Consider the following 5,788-nt stretch of genomic DNA (forward strand, 5'->3'; position numbering starts at 1 on the left):
AAAATTAAATACAATTTTGAGGGTGGACACAAGTGTTGCCGGACCCTGTATATGTGTATTCTTCAAAACACGAGCATCGTTGACGCTCCCGGGCCAATTTGCCTTACAAAAGTATAAAGTGCAATCAGGTCCACATACTAACATGACGTTTATAGAATGATTCCCATGCCGCTCAACGAATTCAGGTTCATCTTATTGAGGTGTACGTATGTTAGTTAGAGTACCAACTACACCACGGGTGCGATTTTGATTCTCCTAACGATAATTATCGGTACCGAGCATTTCGTTTGGTTACTTTTTCGGTTTTCACCAACCGTAAAAATTGAACCGCTGTTGCCACATGTTATTCGAGATGAGGATAATTTCACACTTGTTTTCCACCGATCCAAAATTTTTAAAAAATATGCAAAATGGTTCGAATTGATGTTGTCTAAGGGCACTACGAAGTAAATGAGTAAGTCCGCCCCATGGTCTGAACGGAACAAAACCGTAAGAAAGCCTTTAGAACATTATAACCAAATATTTTCTTGTTAGTTCGTACCATAGAACATGTATTTCTTATCTGACTTTTGTCCAAGTCATTGTACAAGTCAATGACGTCATCCTAGTTGACAGTACTGACGTTATAGTTTTCGTTACTTACGCAGCTATTATCGGTACTGTAACAAAAAACTTCTCGTCAGCCTGAACCTAGACGAAAAGATGTTTTCGGTGGTACATTACTTCAACAGTTTGTTTACTCACTACAAAAGACAAGCAAAATTACAAATTAACGATTATTAACATAATTCAATTGAGAAATGCGACGATGGCTAAATGCAGGAATGTATTATATTTATTTCTAGGATTAGTTTTTCATTATTTAAATGAAACATGTAGAAAATTGTGTGTAGAAACTCACTGGACAACAAAGATTACTTTTTCTTTCCATTTTGATGGATTGTTCCAAAATTTTACATTAATGTCCATATTAAAGAGTTTGCTACTTGTTTTATCTTTGGAATAATCATAAAATGTAAAATTTTTTATTCAAGGCGTTGGTGTCCATTTGAAACCAAAATATTTAGAAGCCAGAGTTGCTAATTCTAGTAAAAACCAACAACTTTGAACAGTTTCATATGCCAATTTTGTGTTGGCAAGAACTAGATTCTTTTTAAGTTAGCACAAAAGAACTTACTTCATCCTAATGCCACTGTCTTTATTTCAATACAGAATTCGAAAATTTTTAAGTTTGTTACCCAGTGTTTTCTTGAAGTCATGCCAAAGTCAAAAAAAATAATCCGAATTGTACACTTTGATTTTAGCAGTTGATTAGAGAATAAATAGTATTTTCAGAAAAATATTCTACGTTCAGTTTATTACCAGTAAAACTAGCGAGATTTGAAGTTGAATTGATGGGCAATTGGGCAAGAGAATAAATAATAAAATAGTTACCAACAAAATAAAAGAAAATATATAATTCAAAACTTTGCAATAGAATGATATTATCAGCCTCAACGTCGTGGTTACCACTTCGATCATCTTGTACAGCATCTTTTTCAAAATTATTTATTAGAACCTCACAACAACGGCTCAAAACAAGAATATATCTTAAACCTTTGGAGGATCTGCTGTGGATTAAAACGGTGTCAAAAGGTAGGACATTAACAAGTAGCCAAATGGGGCATCAAGCACTTGTACTTGCGAGCGGTTAGCTTTCTGATCAAAAACATTGGTAATTTCCATATTACAGCTTGTGATCACTTGGGAAGGTGAGGCTCATTATAGATTACACCTTAAATTGGTATTATGACATTAAATTTTGTTTTTGAATTGATTTGTGAAAATGTCTATAAATATTAATATAGCCAAAAAATTCTTTAAAATTAGCACAACTATCTGAAGTGCAATTTAATTATTCTCCTATTAGAACGATTTTTAAGTTTATTATTAGAAACAATTTTAAATTTGGGCGTTTGGGATTTCCAAATTTCTTTTTTGTGTTGTTCACAATGTATTTTTGACATGCTTCCTGGAATCTTTTTAAAGGCTAGGAGTAACCATTAGTTACCTTTTATGTAGAATACCACATTGGGTATAATTAAACCCATAGAACAGATTAAACCAGATAAAAGTCATCACCCGTCCTGCAGGAGTAGGTAAATTTAATATTACAAAGGATTGTACAACAGTTCGCGTGAATATCGCATGTAAAATGAGTGGAACTGAAACTGAAAATGATGTCTCATGCGATATATTCTAAATAACAAACTGAAGTCGATTTTTTTCAAGGGTTATGAGTATAATAAGTGATCATTAATGTTAAAATTTATATAACAAAAGTATAGCAATAAATTCAGTATGATTTTAAATTTGCCAGATACAAAAGCGGTGAGGCGCAGCCTAATTTGCCTCATATAGCGAGTCGCCACTGGTATGTGCGGAGTCAGGTCAGGTTCTCACATGGCATCAAGTTACTCATTGTGTCTTTAAAAAATTCACTAAACTGAAATAAAAATGTATATTATGTATTTTCTAAAATGAGATGTTTTTTACCATTCGTAGGGAAGATTGAATGCATCAATTATTACGGAGTTGCCTTTTAAACGATTTCTGACTTAACCCTTCTATTCCCCGTTCTTGCGAAAGGAATAAAATTAAGCCAAATTGCACATGCTTTAAAAAGTAACACACTTGACCAAACTTGAACAGGAATCGGAAGATTGGCGATAAATCCTTGTTAAAATCAAACCTGAGGAGTGAAGTTTTCGTAAATGTTAAGTAACACCCAAGAGAAGTAACATACTGGCATATAACAGTTAAAAAACTATCAGGCCAACAAAAACAAGAATTGTTATCATTATAAAAAGGCTTCTTAAAGGTTTAAACTGCAGGTTTACATGCTCTGCAACACTTGTTAGGTTAGATATTAACTTTTCAAAATACACTTGAAGTTAGCGTTTAACAAAAATATGTGGCAACAGCGCTTAACGTGTTAGGGAGAATCAAATTACCAACCTCAATGAGATCTCTGATAAATTACTAACAAAAATATTTATTTATCGTTTGAGAGCCAAAACGGCATGCAATGTGTTAAGGCAGACTTAAGTCATAGAATAGTGTCGCTCTTTTGGCAAAATTTCGTCCACGGGACCGATAAAACAGAGAAATAAAATGGTCACGTGATGTAAACAAACGAAATGCTCGGTACCGATAATTATCGTTAGGAGAACCAAAATGGCACCCCACATATCAAGGCTTTCCAGTTTAATGATAAAGGCAGGGATAGACTATGTGAACAATTTTTCTTACGCAACGACAAACCGACGCTTTAGAAACTCCATGCAAGTCACTAATTGCATGATATTGCGTCCACCTCCTAACCAATCCAGAGCTATTTGGAGTTATTGTTTCGGTGTTAATGCGTAATTCCGGTTAGTAGGATGTTGCAGATACGGTGAAATTATATCTAATAATGCATGAAATGGAGGAGATATAAGTCTGAATCGTGTATTGAATTTGTAAACAAATTCAGCAAATTCATAGTTTGTTCGAGGTATAAAAAGTCTACGTTATACGTGCCTAAAAATCGGCCTTTCATCGTTAGAATCGTTTCAGAAATACTTGAAAACAGTTTATGAGTTTATGAGTACCCAAAAGACCAACTACCGTCTGTAATCCTCTTAAAAGTATCCAAGTTTTTCGGGTAGTTTTCTAGAGCCGTACCGTCGCGATAAAAAAAACTACAAATTTAATTAATTTATACATATCATCGTCTAAGCGGCAACATCCGTTAGTTGTGAAAATATTTTTTTTCTACTTTTTCTCAGATGAATTTTTCACGTTAATCTTACTGGTGGAAATTATTTTTCATATTTTTGAATAAATTTAATCTTAAGCTAAGATTTGATACCAAGAAATCATTGAGCAAAATTATTTACACTGCCAAAAAATCAGTTTGTTTGCGCTCCCGCTTGACTTTGTAAAAATTGAGATTGCGGAAGTTGCCGCTTAAACGACGATATAATGGCTCGTATGAATAAAATCGAAGTAAATGCTAATGCTTCAAGCATTTACTGAAAGTGTAGGTAATACTACACCTGCGAAGAATATTCTTGACGATGAAGTATGTACTACCGGAACTTACTTTTCGTCTAGCATGTACTACGCATTGCTTTAGTATTTACTTTTTGATGAAGTATGAGTATTTACTACACTTGCGGCCGATAAATGAAGCATTCTCTGAAGTTGGTAAGCAAGCAACTTCGAGGTAAATGCTACAACATTTTCTGTGTATATAATATGCTAAAAAGAATATATGACGTTTAGAATGCATTGGTCTCAACAAATGGAATCGAAATTTCAAATGTCATTTTTTTCTCAACTGTTTTTACAAAAAAGCGTTTTGAATATAGTTTTGTTACAGCGTCCATTGCATTGGACATTCTTTGCGTCTTTTATTAACATACAGCTTAAAAAATCCAAAATCAGTGATCATCTTTAGTTTTTTACACTGTCGGTTCTGCCAGATATCTGTAACAAGTTTTTCAATTCAAATTCCAATTATATTTTTCGGTTTTGTTAAAAATATTATTAGGATTTTTTGTTCCATTTATGGGGCGAAGCTGCATATAAATATACATTCTACATAATTCCTAACACTGTACATATACTGCATACTACTTTACACACCCTGCATAAGCAAATTTGATTGTTTTTCTTGTTAAAAAAGAATATATAGTTCCTTTTTTGACTTTTTAAATGCGGAACGAAGGAAGGTTAAGGCGGCGATTTACCCAGAGCATTCTAGGTTTGCTGTGTCGTTTCTCTGCTGTAATCTTATAGTGTTACACACACATCCATCCCTTCGACGAAATTCAAGGACAGGGTGATGCTTTCGGACACATCGGCAGTACACTAACCATTTCAGACTCGGCAAACGAAGCGTTTTTAGCATAGCATTTTATTAGTTGGACTACAGCTCAGAAAGAGTAGACATTGAAGACAGCGATATATAAAATTATGATAAAAAATAATACATAATATAAAAATAAAAACAAAAAATATAAAAGCAAAAACAAACCAATTATTTAATAAAACAAAAAACAAACAAACATAAAATTAGCCGAAATTATTAAAACCAAGGCATTCCTTTGTCGCAACGCGAATTCACAAGCTCGGGTACCAAATTTGTTCAAGTTTTCCGTTTTATACAATTTTTTTGAAAGCATTGTCATGTCTTCCGCAAAAAATTTCCAGTCAACAATTTGAAGCTTTCAAATTTTGATGTTCAAAACGTTCGGCGATAAATTTGATTTGCGATTATAAAAGTAGACCTGATACATATAACTCGTTTAATTACTTCTTCGTTCTTTTCGTTAAACTGATTTTTTTTTATATTTAAATAAAAAATCTTGAACTCGGTGTAACTTGTAAACAATATAAACAAGACAGTCGGCGTGTAACTTGTTTTCTAAACAATTCCCAATTGTTTCTAAGAAAATTTAAAATAGTAAACAAAAAATTTCCCTATTAAATATGCAATAGTCCGTTTTTTGGCTTCCGTGTTTGCGTAAATTCTGCTGTTTTTCAAAGGTTTCAGGTCTTTAAAATAGTCAATTTTGTAAAAATCCAAACAATTTTAGAATAAATATTTAAAATTATAAAATTAAGTTATAGTAAATACAGACTTAACATAGAGACCGATCTAAGAGCCAAAAATTTGAAAAATTAGATAATGTAATAAATTAATTCTAAATAATATCGTCCATATTTGATAAAAAAAACTTTCAATCCCTTAATAAATTAA

This window comes from Gnatocerus cornutus, chromosome 4 (assembly GCF_029298725.1).
Source record: "Gnatocerus cornutus isolate USDA-ARS CGAHR chromosome 4, icGnaCorn1.1, whole genome shotgun sequence".
Taxonomy (NCBI): Eukaryota; Metazoa; Arthropoda; class Insecta; order Coleoptera; family Tenebrionidae; genus Gnatocerus; species Gnatocerus cornutus.